Raw genomic sequence first — 13717 nt, 5'->3', positions numbered from 1 at the left:
CTTATAGAAGGATATTTCCATTAGGCATCATGGCTCTTTGTATGAGATTATCTCCTTAATCTTGCATTAATCCATGTGGTGATTATCCCATATCTCAGCTTTATTATCACTTCATTCCAATTGGTACTAGAGCTCTTGGCTCGATTTGAGCAAATTTCTATAGAATGCAAGAGTTCTTGATTTTCTTGAAAACCTTGTTACATGAATGAAGTGCTTCAAGCTGATTATACATGGATTAGTGGTGGGCATGAAGATCATGGAGCTTGGCCAAGATTTGATGTCATTTTGGGAGAAATTGCATCAGTTTTAGAGAAATTTTGATGACCGAGCACATTTTGGATCAAAATTTGATTAGGACAGGCAAAGTTTCTAGGTGTGGACTTGCAAAAAAAAAAGCATCTTTCTCCCCCTCACTTATAAATGGAAGATTGGTGGAGATGGAGACTTGGAGCAACCATGAAGTAACATGGTGGCTAAATAAGCATTGGGAGACTTAGCAGGTTGTAGAAGGCACAACTGAGAGGATAACGAAGATAAATCTGTGTGAATGGGATCTGCTAGCCATTGTCACCTATTAATGGAGGCATTTTCAAACCCTAAACCAACTCTTTGTTAGCATTAAGCATTTGGGATGGAAATTATAATATGGATCTTCGCAAGAGAAGGGTGAACGGATGATGCTAACAAGAGATTAAAGCTCAAAAACGACCGTCGGTTTTGGTGTTTTCTCCAACCCTGATCACGATTTTTTTCTTTTGCATTAACCATTTCATCATACCTTCTTGAGCGTGAATTTTGCTTATCTCATGCTTTCTTACAAGATTTGAGAAATTTCTTGAGATATAGTATTTCTCACCAAATTAGGGTTTCTAGGAGAGTTTTGCCAAAATTGATTCCATAATCTTCTTCCTTATGCTTCCTCCTACTCACTCATGCATTGGTTAACTCTCAAACCATGGGATTAGGGTTTCTTGACCTTTCTTTCCAATTTGGGAGTTTTTCCAAAATTAGGGTTTGCTCTTACAATTTCATAAGATTGGCATTGTTTTGCCCCTTGTGTAGTGTTCTCTTGTCTTACGTGCTCTCTTGAAGATCGTTTCTACCATGTGTGGGTGGAACAATAGAGAGCAGATGGAAGGGAACATGGGCACTTCAAAGAGTAGTGACAAGCACAACATACCCTGTGTAGTGTTCTCTTGTCCTACGTGCTCTCTTGAAGATTGTTTCTACCATGTGTGAATGGAACAATAGAGAGAAGATGGAAGGGAACATGAGCACTTGAGAGGGTAGTGTGAGTTGGTGGCCGAAATGCCTACAAACTATTGGTGGCCGAAATGCCTATAAACTATGTGTAGCAGAAATGCTTATGGAACACCAGGCTATCTATGCCTGCGCGAGTGATTGTTTTATCTTGTTACTTGAGCCCACCTCTCATCCAAAGTGTGTGGTCAGAGTACCAACACGGAGTGCAAGTGGTAAAGTGGACATGATACCTGGTTGGCAAGGGACTTATGTGTACGCCAAGGGTCATGTGGATTGGCATTAATTTGGGATTTCTTACCAAAATTAGAGTCTCCACCTAAAATTTTTGAGGTCCAAGGTATAACTTCTTTTCCCCACGTTCTCCTCTATCCATACATGCCACCCTTGCTACATTCTTGAAGGGAAATTAGGGTTTCTTGGAAACTTTGTTGTTTTTGGAAAATTTTTGCAAATCAGGGTTTATGGCATTCATTTTCTAGAATTTATCATTGCCAATAGCCTTCTACACTATCTCAATACCCCATTCTACTAGCGCATAAGCAAACTTTGAAGATCTTGAAACTCTCACCCTAATGTGGCGATTGAGTTTGGTGGTGTGTGGCAATATGGGAGATTGATCTTGTGGAAAGAATACTGTGAATCATAACTTGGGATGAGTCATGCTAAGATTTGGACTGTAAGCTCCTATACATTACTCTCTTTACATTTCTAGCATTTCCATTGTGCAGTCTCAATTCAAATAAGCACTAGTATATCTAGCATGTGGAGAGGGTACCCTTGGCATTGGTTGAGAGGCCAAGGGGGAGCATGCTTGAACTCTCCTTGTCCTAAGTGCTTTTGGAACAGTAGCACAAGGAGGGAGATTATGTACATGGTGATCAACCCTTGCCATTGGATTCCAAACTTTGGTAAGGGGGTGAGAAAGCTTGGCTAGGAAACTGGCAAAGTAAAATCTCTTCATTGACTTGCTACATCGAATCAAATCAGCAATAGTTATATGTATACAAGTGGCAATGAATTGAAATGCAATTGACAAATCAATGGGGTTTTATAAGGATGCATAGTTGGCATTATTGGGCACATTGATATTAGATATAGTGATTGAGATTGGCTCATAATGCTTTAGATATGCCGGGATGCATACATGGAGTGGTTTGCAAGTTGGTTGCTTACATGTTAACAATTTGACATAATCTATAGTTTTTAGAAAAGTGTGATTCGATCTGGGAGATTTTGGACTAAATCTGAATTGAATATTAGGATTTATTCCACACCATTAAGGATTCCCATAGAGCCCTCAACTACCCCGTTTTGTTTTCAAGTTAATGAGCTATGCCCGTTTCTCTACCGCATACCATGTTTGGATAAAATTTGAGCCAAGTCTCAGATCATAAATTTGACTTCACCATTGCGTTCTCTACTAGGCAAATACCTTAACCACCAAGCTTTAACTCATTTGGAGCATTGGAGTACAAGCGGTGTACCAGGCTAACTATTTGACTGTAGGAAAAAGTCAAAACAATGTCATTTAGAGGGTTGATTAAACCAAAATTAACATCATACCCCTTATCCTATTACCTTCTCGTAGAGTCCTAGAACACCGAAATCTGACATCCTATCACAAAGTTGCCAGAACAACCGATTATGGCTGTCGATATAAAGCCAAAAGGTAGACCTAGAAAGCTATCATTAGCAATGGTGGAGGATATGGAAGGGGAGGAATTGATGGAACACGACACTATGGACACAATGGAAGAGCTTGAAGAGCAAATTCTTTGGGAATCACTCTAAAAATTTCTCTTAATCCATGGGTCAAACTTCAAAGGGAGTTGAAGAGGATGCTAAGGTGGGTAGTGCCCATAAGAGCACCTCTATAAGTTCGCAAGCCATTTCAAATGACAATTGCTTGTGAGTAAACTTGATTTTAAGCCACTCATGGTAGATAGATTGGATATCATTAACCAAACCTTGACTTCAAAGTTTGAATCTATGGCTACCAAGATGGAAGCTATTAAAGATCAATCACTTGGGTCAATCCATGAATCAACACAATGAAGAAGCTATTGAGGATGGAATTGGTGGGATTCATGGGGTGTGTAAGGTCCCTGTCCTAGGTGGGCCAAGGGGATCCTTTTGATAGGTAGCTAAATCCCCTTGTCTCTGATTAACAACACTTCGATCTCTAAAAAATACAAGGATACAAGCAAACGGAGGGACCGAACTCTATCTTACAAGGGAAACATAGTCGTTCTGACAGGAATCTATTCCTATGATCAACAACACTCAATGTACGTGATCGAGGATGGAACAAGTCCGCATTTGGTTCATAGAAGCCAACGCCTTTTTCCTCCTCTCTAAGAGGCATGGCCGTTGGCTCATTCCCCTAAAACGGAACTTGTTCGCGGGACCTATTCGTACTTTGGATCATAATAAATAAATTTGTTGAAAAGTTATCTAATTCATCGGTCCACCCATCCAAGGATGGTGCCATCGTCGGGGGGCATCCATCCACCCACTCTCCCATTCATTTTTGTTATCTATTTAGGTCCTACCACACTGTAAAACATATAAAATAGGTTCCTTAATTAAAGAAGTTCCACAATGTTCCGTAAAACAGCCTTTGAAAATAACAATATTTACATCAAATAGTTCTTACAGCAAAATGTTCACAAAAGAGACCTTGAAACCGGCTCAGCTAGCCGAATCTAGGCTTCCATATCCATTTCCATAGACATATCCAAACGAAAACCAAACCAAAACCGCTGATCTAGAATTTGGTCCTCTAGCCTCAACCAGTTGGACTTACCTCACGGACCATGCTCCCTCATTGTCGACCAGTTGTTGGCGAGGGGGCCCAACCGGCCTATCACTCCCATAGGTCCTGCTGCTTGTACCAAAACCTCTTGCTCCTCAGAGGGGATGTCTACTCATGAGGTGAGCTAATTCACTACACTAGCCTAGGCCCACAGAACTAGACAACATTCATAATCACATGTCCTTGCGGGGTGGAAATCTAATTCCCAGTGGAATAGGAGGGGATTGCCTTGGGCCGAATCCACGACTTGCTATTGCTTCACCTCCTTACTATGCAAGCAAAAGTGGAGTTCGCTAAGTACTGTCATCACCTCGATATAAAATCTGGGTAATCTTTTAAGAGCAATGATGTTACACAACTACGTGGAGGGTGGCTTGCTCTTCTTCTTCCATTTCTAAGGTCGGTTCACCAATCATGGCACAAGTGTGAGCAACTAGTCCACGACCTTTACCACGTCCATCACCACCACTTTGTCTGGCTTGGCGGTTGGGGGCTCCACAGCCCTAGTTTACTTGGACACCTTGTGGAATAGCGCTAGGATTAAAAGAGGGTCTTGCCAGTTTGGGCCATTCAACTGCATTCAACTCTAAAGTGGCTAGCTTTATTAAAAACGCCTTTGGTTCCCATAGGAATCCATGGTAGGAATAACAGAAGTGCGAGGGACAAAGTTATTGGGGTGCTAATCCCAAGTGTTATTGTGACGGTTTGGCTAGAAATTCCTTTGGAAGCAAAGCTGCTTGAGGCTAAAGAACGCATTCATCATAATGGATTCATGAGATGGGGGAAAGTAGCGATCCTTCATAGCTTGTTTAATGGGAACCTTTACTGACCCCCTTGTCTCTACACCATTGTTTCCACACCAAAGTTTAGCATCTCGAGTGAGATGAAACCTAGCAAGCATGGATTGATTTCTAGCTTTTGTGCGAGCGGGTGAGAAATAGTCATCCATAGCCTCAATCCAAACTTACGTATCCCTTTCAATTTTTGAGCCTGCCCTATTCAATGAGGGAGGCTGCATTTGTTTGAGAAAGAGCTTCTTCTATAATGCATTGGGAGTAAGAAAATGATGACCCTAGCTATCAATACGAGATTAAGTTTAGAATTATAACACTTAGGCTACCTAGTATCAGTCATATAACAATCACAAGAACAATAAGTGCAAGAATTCCAAATCCTTTATTCCAAGCTTTAATATTTACAAGTAAACTAGCTGATTGTTGCAAGGATTGAGTTATACAACTCAATTCTTATTTATGTGTATGGTAGGCTTCTAGTGAAGTTGTGAGGCATTAGCATTGAAAAAGTAAAGGGATTTGCCAAGGTTTCTAAAACTCCATAAGTCTTTGGCAAGGGAGGCAAACCATGAGCTGAGCTTTGTCTGACAACTACTTTATCGTCGGGAGGCAAAACCATGAGCTGAGCTTTGTCTGACAGCTACTCTATTGGGAGGCAAAACCACGATCACTTTGCCATAGACCCATCAATTATATAGTATACAGGTTCCATTGATGGTTACATGGGTATCATTTTGAGGAGTACCGAAGAACCAAAACAAGCGAATCAGTCGCAAACATCTCAATATAACAGATTTGCCTAAGGTCGATGGAAAGATTTCCAACCAAATCTACCAAATGATGAAGTAGGATGGTTCATGGCACTAGTATTCATCCCTATCCATCCCCTCTCAATGCGAGTGTAGTGAGGAAGGATTAGCTTATCTAGGATGTGCACCATGGTGTCGTGGAACTCAAAGTTCAAGGAGTGACAAGCAGTCACCATGAACATGTACTGGAACACCAAGAATCAGGAATAGGGATCCATCCTGTCCTACATCTAGCCATAACTAAATTAGTCTAATAGGCAACCAAAGAATACAACAATATACAATTTCTTAAACCTAAAGTGTGCTCTAATACCATGTGTAAGGTCCCGGGGGCCAAGGGGATCCTTTTGATAGGTAGCTAATGTTGAAATATACAAGTGAATAGGGTGTGTGTGGGAACAAGCTCTTGGATAGAGGCTGTAAAAGAGGAGATGTAATTGTGAAAGAACCTGTGAAAAGGTTAGAGGAATCTACTGGGAGAGAATAATGGGTAGCATGAGGGAATTTAGGAGTGTGGAGTTATTCTGGGAGATATTCAGGGAAAAGAGAAGAGGTGGAGAGAATCAGGCAAGAGGTGGAGATATTCAGGGAGTGAATCATGGAGAAATCAAGGGGATTTGATGCTTGATGTAAACACTATAAATTGAGGCATAGCCCTAATGAGAATTTGCTGGTTTTTGAGTATCCATGCCTACATTAATCTATGTGCTAATTATTCACTAATTATGTCTTAATCACTTGCTAATCACTTTGTTAATTATGCTGATTCTAGTGTTTGATCCACCATAGTTCATCATTTAGCTCAAATTTCAACATGGTATCAGAGCCATGCCTAGAATCAACCAGATTTATGAGCCCATTAGTGAATTAATCAGGATTAGTAAGATAATTAGCAAAAAAAATCAGTTTTTAGTAAGCTTTCACTCTTCCCCTTCACCCCCAGCCAGTGGAGGACTCTATTCTCCATGCACACTCACTATTAGGCTATGACCTTCTAGCTTAAGCTAGCTAACACTCTTGGCTACCAGCCCATCGAAACGGCGCTGCAAATCGCGAAAGCATTCAGGAGAAATTACGTTTTTAGCCGGCGCGTTTTTTTCTGAGTAATCTGCAGATTTCTCTTTGCTCCAATCAAATTAGTTCAATTCCCTTTAGCACAAGGGGTAATCAAGCATGCTCTACAAGCTGGTGAAGATAGAAATCAATTTCATCAAGTCTACAGAGAGATCAAAGCTCTTCATCAAATCTGCAGGTGACTTTGGTAAAACAGAGATTAAGCTTTCATTATTTGGTCAAATCTTGTGTTTCTTGGCTTAATCCTCTACTAGACTCATTGCTATTGATGCCTTTGAAAGCATTTGAGCTCATTTGAAGTGGAAGGCATCAGATCTGGGCTCCCCGCATACTCTGTTTTTTGCACACAAACCAGAGCATTAATTTACTAATCAGTGATTAATCAGTACTAATCACTGTACTTTGGTGCAATTGAGGGTTCAAATTAACCATTAGGTATCTGATACAGATCTCTAAAGCTTCAGATTGCAAATTGGAGTTGGTTTGATACTCCAACCATCCCGTACAAATTGGTTACTCTCAATTTAATGTAATTTCTGGTGATTTTATGCTGATAAAATTGTTGTAATCATCTATTAAACACCAGATTGAGTTGTAAAAGGGTAGACACTGCCCTTGAATCTTGAATTTGGATCAAGAGGTAAGACCCCCTTCACATCACCATGAATTCAGCACAGGAAATAGCCAAATTTAATGGAGAACAGTTTTATACATGGCAAACAAAAACCATGTATTTGCTGATGAGGAAAAATCTGTGGGGATTAGTTGAAGGGAGAGATGAATGCCCAGAGAGAGGGGAAAATGAGTGGAAGAGTAGGAATGAAAAAGCATTGGGGCTTATTGCACTCAGTTTAAATGATGAGATCATCCATCATATCACAGGGATACAGTGGGCAAAAGATGCATGGGATGAACTCAATAAATTATTTGGTACACAAGCAAAAAATTCCAAGATAAATCTATTAATGCAATTTTACAAATTGGACATGAAGGAAAGTGAACCCTTAATCACACACTTGAACAAATATAAAAGCATTAAGCAACAGCTGGCAGCTATTGGCAAAAAGGTAGAAGATGATGAAGCATTAGCTATACTTTTGAAGAGTGTGGATAAAGGAGATTATGAAAACATTGTAGCAACACTAAAGAATGTACCTGAACTGAAGATACATGAGATAGAAGCAGCTCTACTAGAGCAAGAGAGCAGAGGCAAAGAGAAGAAAGAGCTCGACTCAACAGCAGGAGAGGAAAAAGCATTCTTCACCCGAGGAGGATTCTCTCGAGGACGAGGACGAGGAAGAGGCAGAGTAGGAGGGAGGACCTTCACTTGCCACAAATGTGGAAAGCCAGGACACATGGCGAGAGACTGCTACAGCAAACCCAGTGAAGAAGGAACGACATCGGCAAACTTCATGGAGGCTCCAAGAGAAGTGGAGTCGGATCATCTTTTCTGAGAGAGAGAGAGAGAGAGAGAACCCACAACCCAATGTAACCTGCCCCAATAAAGTAAAACCACCTCTGAGCCACCGATGATGTAGGCCAAGTGGTAGTTGTATGTGTGAGCACTTTAGTCAAGGTCGCGGGCACTTATAGTAGCCTTGGACACATAGAGAGAGAGAGTGTCAAGGACTATGGAGTTTAGGGACTTGAGGCACTGGTCGCGGGCTATCAAGTAAGAGGGAAACTTGATACAGGGTCCAGGTGTGTTAGGATTATTCACTTGAGGGGAGGTGTTGAAATATACAAGTGAATAGGGTGTGTGTGGGAACAAGCTCTTGGATAGAGGCTGTAAAAGAGGAGATGTAATTGTGAAAGAACCTGTGAAAAGGTTAGAGGAATCTACTGGGAGAGAATAATGGGTAGCATGAGGGAATTTAGGAGTGTGGAGTTATTCTGGGAGATATTCAGGGAAAAGAGAAGAGGTGGAGAGAATCAGGCAAGAGGTGGAGATATTCAGGGAGTGAATCATGGAGAAATCAAGGGGATTTGATGCTTGATGTAAACACTATAAATTGAGGCATAGCCCTAATGAGAATTTGCTGGTTTTTGAGTATCCATGCCTACATTAATCTATGTGCTAATTATTCACTAATTACATCTTAATCACTTGCTAATCACTTTGTTAATTATGCTGATTCTAGTGTTTGATCCACCATAGTTCATCATTTAGCTCAAATTTCAACAGCTAAATCCCCTTGTCTCCGAATGTTGATGACACCTCGATCTCTTGGAAATACGAGGATAGGAGAAAATGGAGGGACCTAACTATATCTCGCAAGGGAAACGTAGTCATTCTAATAGGAATTTATTCCTCTGATCAAATGGCACTCAATGTGCATGATCGAGGATGGAACGAGTCTGCACTTGGTTCATAGAAGCCAACACCTTTTTCCTCCGCTTTAGGAGGCATGGTCGGTGTCTTGTTCCCATAGAACCAAACTTGTTTGGGCCCTATTCTTACTTTGGATCGTAAATAAATAAATTTGTTGAAAATTTACCCTACTCATTGGGTCCACCCATCTAAGGATGGCATCATCCGGGCATCCATCCCCTCTATGCATGCTCATCCTTCCTCTTTATTTCAAAGTATGCCCGCCCCCCTCCTCTCCATTTCAAATGAAGCCAGCTAGGTATGAATACACTGTGTTTCAAAACACAATCGTAGAACACACCATGTTTCAAAATGTAGTTTATTCTACGAGCATTGAAATCACTACCTTTGTGTGGGATAAGCGCTACCTCTATGCATGCTCGTCCTTCCTCTTTATTTCAAAGCATGCCTGCCCCCCTCCTCTCCATTTCAAATGAAGCCAGCCAGGTATGAATACACTGTGTTTCAAAACACAAACTGTTTTACGAGCAATGATACTAAAACCTTCAGCCTTAGTAGAACACACCATGTTTCAAACAAAGCTAGCCAGGTATGAATACACCGTGTTGGACACAATCTGTTTTATGAGCAATGATACTAAAACCTTAAGCCTTAGTAGAACACAATCTGTTTTATGAGCAATGATACTAAAACCTTCAGCCTTAGTAGAACACACCATGTTTCAAAATGTAGTTTATTCTACGAGCATTGAAATCAGTCCCGTGCCATTGTCTATCTAGTGTGTTACTGATCTGTATGTCTGCTGTGTGCAAATTGTGTCTGAGACTTGATTGGACATGCGTTAATTTTCAACAACGTTCATTTTTAGAGCCTTGTGAGGCATGCACTAACAGGTTGATTATGATGTAATGTAATGTGAGGCATGTATTAAGAGGTTGGCAACCCTCCTCCTATGGTAATTACCATACCCCCTCTTAATCCCACTCTTCCTTTGAGCTCATCTATATCCTTTACTATCACCACTACTATACCCTAAGAGCTTGTAAGATTAAGTTTAAGTATATCCCAAAGTGGATTCAGAACCCAAGTACCAACCATACCATTATGATCTTTCCTTCTCTTCTAATTGCACCACATTATTATCTTGGTATCTAGGCTTGCTTCTCATATCTAATACTTCCAAAGTTTCATCCTAGCCCAATCGCATTAAACTAGGGTCTTGCTATGTACATGTTTTTGTTTGAGTAAATGAGTGGTTAGCCAAGGATTGGCAATATACGCAAAGAGGAGTAAGTTACTTCCAGGCAAGGAAAGGCTCAACCACCTAATGGCTCATGGAGGATGTGCAGAATACAGAGGACATGAGTGTCTAAGGGTATCTGACCACGATGAGGTTAACCGTAGTTGTAAATGTCTCCCAAGAAAGTGGAGGACCAGCTCACCTCCCCATAATCATGATTATTGGGCCTCCACCTTGTCGTGTAAATGGGTACAAACCCTATAAGTTTTTGATTAAGAACACGACACTATGGACACGATGGAAGAGCTTGAAGAGCAAATTCTTTGAGAATCACTCAAAAGTTATTTCTCTTATGTGAGAATGTTTGTGCTTGAGATGTGGATGCAACATTACAAGACCGGTAATATATTATAAAATTGTTGTAAAATAAACCAAGGGATGTGTTCTCTTGGGGATAACCATTCTGTAGTGATCGGCGGTTTGAGGCAACTAGGCATTACCCCACCCAAAGAGACCAACTCTTAAGTATTTACAAAGTTGGGGCAACTACCTATGATGGTTAACCCATCACAAGGTAGAGTGAGGGTTGTAAACCCAAGCTTGATAGGTTTCATGTTAGTGCAGGTGACACATCACAAGGTAGGGTGAGGGTTCCTTTTGGGATTGCAAACCAAAGCTTGATAGGTTTCATGTTAGTGCAGGTTAGTGAGGGGACATTTCACCTTACTAATAGGTGATAATTTATTGCACGACCGTTATAATGCCTAGATAGTATGTAACTCGGTGCGCCAAGGCATGCTTTTCTAGACTATGTGTTGTAATTTAACTTTATGATTATAATTTATTATTATTTTAAATGATTTACTGGCATTAAGGGATAAAGGAACCAATGAAAGGAATTATTTTAAGGAACTCTGTTATGTGATGCATCTGGTACACCAACAATGTGCTTAGGAATTAAAAACCTCATAGTAGATGACCGTATCCTGAATCTGGAAAGTGGGAGGTAGGGTGGACCCGACTAGTTAGGTACTTTCTAAAGAAAAAAATATAGGTAAATATTAGGTAAGACACCCCTAAGACCATGAATGTATTCATATATTAAATATTCAAGGATTGGCTCCTCCCGATTAGGTGATCTTCATAGGAAGTTGGGATGTTACTTACCAGAGTGAGATCCCTCCCTATCTCGAAAGAAGGAAGGGTACGAGAGGTATCTTACAGGTGGTATCAGAGCCACATTAAGAGTAGAGAGATAATTTATTTTTTACGATTAAATTACAGGTACAATCCCAAATGAGTATTGATCAAACAGTAGAAATACTAAAATTAACCTCTGACTACTTAGCGTTCAAACCAATTAACAAACGGAGAGCTTGGGCAAGTTACTTTTTAGACTTCTATCGACCAACATCACAGATGAAGTTTCTTCAATTTCCCTCCACTCATGAATGTATATTCACTATAGTAGATTCAAACTTATAGATGTGCCGAGCTATGCATCCTTCAGATTTTAGAGAGAAGCTTAGGGTACTAAAATATTTCATATTCTCTGGGACTCTTTTCCCAGATCAAGCTGTAATTTTGAATGGGGAGACTCATTACGCATCCCAACACATCTACGATTAGATCACTCAATTCATCCCTAAGCGTAGGATTTATGGTTGTGGTAGGTTTCACCCAGGATTTTGTGGGATCACTGATTCCACACAAATCTATGCCTTAGATCTTACCAACCATCCTCCCAAGTTTTTCCTAGGGATAAACAATCTCTGAGAAAGTATTATAAATAAGCATATGCAATCTTGTTCACAAAATGTAAAAAAAGTGAACATTATCTTTTGCACCTCTTTAGTTTTCCTTAAATTTGGCGCTAATGCATGCTCTCTCTTTTTTCATGGCAACAAGATGACGAAGCTGAAAGGAAATTCCTTGAAACACTCTTCCTTCTCAAGAGAAGGAAAATATGTTGTTAAATATGCACAGAGGCATGTATAGAGTCCATGACCGACGATTTCTCTCTTGTTTGGTACTAATAAAGCCAACCAATCTATGGTGGCGTGTTTTTGACTAATCGATGATGCTAAGCTATGGTGGAAGGAGTGGTGTAGAGAAAAGGATGTCCAAGAAAGCTCTATCACCTATAGGAACAAATCAAGGGAGCTATTAAGGAGAGGTACTTGCCTTTAGACTTTAAACCCTAAAAAGATAAATGAGTTTTATAGCCTGACCCAAAAGAACTCCTCAGTGGATGCTTACTACTCCCAATTTGTTAGGCCCAAGAAGTATGCTCCAACTATGACCTTGGCTCAATCCATTAGCCAATTTGTACAAGGTTTAAGCCCTCTCCTCAACCATCGTCTAGAATCCATGCAGTCGACTAGCTTTTAGGATGTGATTTTTTGAGCTAAACTTTTAGAAGATGAGTTGAAGGATAGAAATAGCAACAACTTTAGGAAAAGACCTTACCTTGAATCGTCCAATGCAGGGTGACCTTCTGGATTACCCTTCAATCAACTGCCATTTAGTGGTCAAATTTCATGGCCATTGTTGCCTCGCTCGCGAAAACCTTACACAATGACCTAGCATGGCAAAGAGGAATGACTACAATTGCCACCAACCAGGTCACCGACATGTTAATGCCCTCTTCTACCCAAGGCTGTTAACCTTTCAAGATTACCTCCTCTAAACTTTCCCAAGAACCCACAAACTGATCCTAGGAGAAGATCTGCTTCCATTCAACAACCCAGTCAAGTAAGAAATGGAGTTCACAGCCCCAAAGGTGGGTATCATTGAAGAGGTTGTGGAAGAGGAAGAGTTGCTATGATCCAAGCTAAAGAAAAAACCCTTGAAGATGAAGAGGAGGATAGAGCCTAGGTTCATGTTGAAAGAGCACCAAGGTGAAAATAAATAATTTTCAGTGATCCAGACACCAGCATCATTTCATGGTAAACATTTTAAATTGTTGATTGATTATAGAAGTACTCATTCATTTCCTTCACCAAAGTGCATCAGAGAATTAGGTCTTAATAAAAACCATCCAAGAAAATGGCATCGAGCTAGCTAGTGGCAAGGAAGTAATTTACCAATATACCATAGGAGATCTAGAGTTTGATAAAACCCATCCATGAAAATGGCATCGAGCTAGATAATGACAAGGAAGTACTTTCCCAATATACCATAGGAGATATAGAGTTTGATCTTATTGGCAAACTAACGAGTTGCTATTTCCATATGATGCCCCTGGATATTCATTTCTTGGAATGGATTGGCTAAAAGAATAAAAGCCCACCATCCACTGTGAGAATGGAGAAATCTCATTTAAGGATGCCAAAAATGAAGAAGTAGTGGCTTCAGGGAGGACTGGTAGACCCAGCTTACAGCTAGTCA

Source organism: Cibotium barometz, chromosome 52 (genome assembly GCF_041138505.1).
Source record: "Cibotium barometz isolate CiBa-2024 chromosome 52, ASM4113850v1, whole genome shotgun sequence".
In the NCBI taxonomy this organism is placed as follows: Eukaryota; Viridiplantae; Streptophyta; class Polypodiopsida; order Cyatheales; family Cibotiaceae; genus Cibotium; species Cibotium barometz.
This window is presented reverse-complemented; position numbering follows the sequence as displayed.